This window comes from Sarcophilus harrisii, chromosome 5 (genome assembly GCF_902635505.1).
Source record: "Sarcophilus harrisii chromosome 5, mSarHar1.11, whole genome shotgun sequence".
NCBI lineage: Eukaryota > Metazoa > Chordata > Mammalia > Dasyuromorphia > Dasyuridae > Sarcophilus > Sarcophilus harrisii.
Window position 1 is genome coordinate 199,013,566 of NC_045430.1, and position 591 is coordinate 199,014,156.

The window sequence follows — 591 nt, forward strand, 5'->3', positions numbered from 1 at the left end:
TTTATGTTTCTGCTTGGTTTATTGGTAGATGATGCCTTAGATACTGGCTTAAGTGTGTGATTCATGAAAGTGGTTCATTTTGGTTACTTGACACATCCCACAACACATCTGAGATAGAGGTTCCAAAGTAGTGTGGGTCCCCTACTACATATATTCATTTGAGCCTTACAAAAACCACTTACAGTAGGCACTACAGCTATTATCCCTGTTAAGTGAGATTAATTTAAATATTTGATTTGTGCTTAAATGATTTAAATGACTCCATTTAATTAAATGAGATATTTGTAAAGCATTTAGCACATCCCTGGTATGCAGTAGGCACTACATAAATGCTTGTTCCCTTCCCTACCCTTTTCTCTCCCTACCCAACATTTTACATCTGAGGAAACAGACAGGGTTATGGATAGTCAAAAGGACATGGCTTTGAGAATTTTTTCTCCAAAAACAGTCATGGGCTTATACTGCACTAGCTGGACTCTTCCTTGATTCTCTTTATCCAGTCTGTCATGAAATTTATGTAGAGGACTTCTGGAGTACACAACAGTGCTCATAATTTTTATTATTGTTAATAATAAAAGCCACAATAATTAC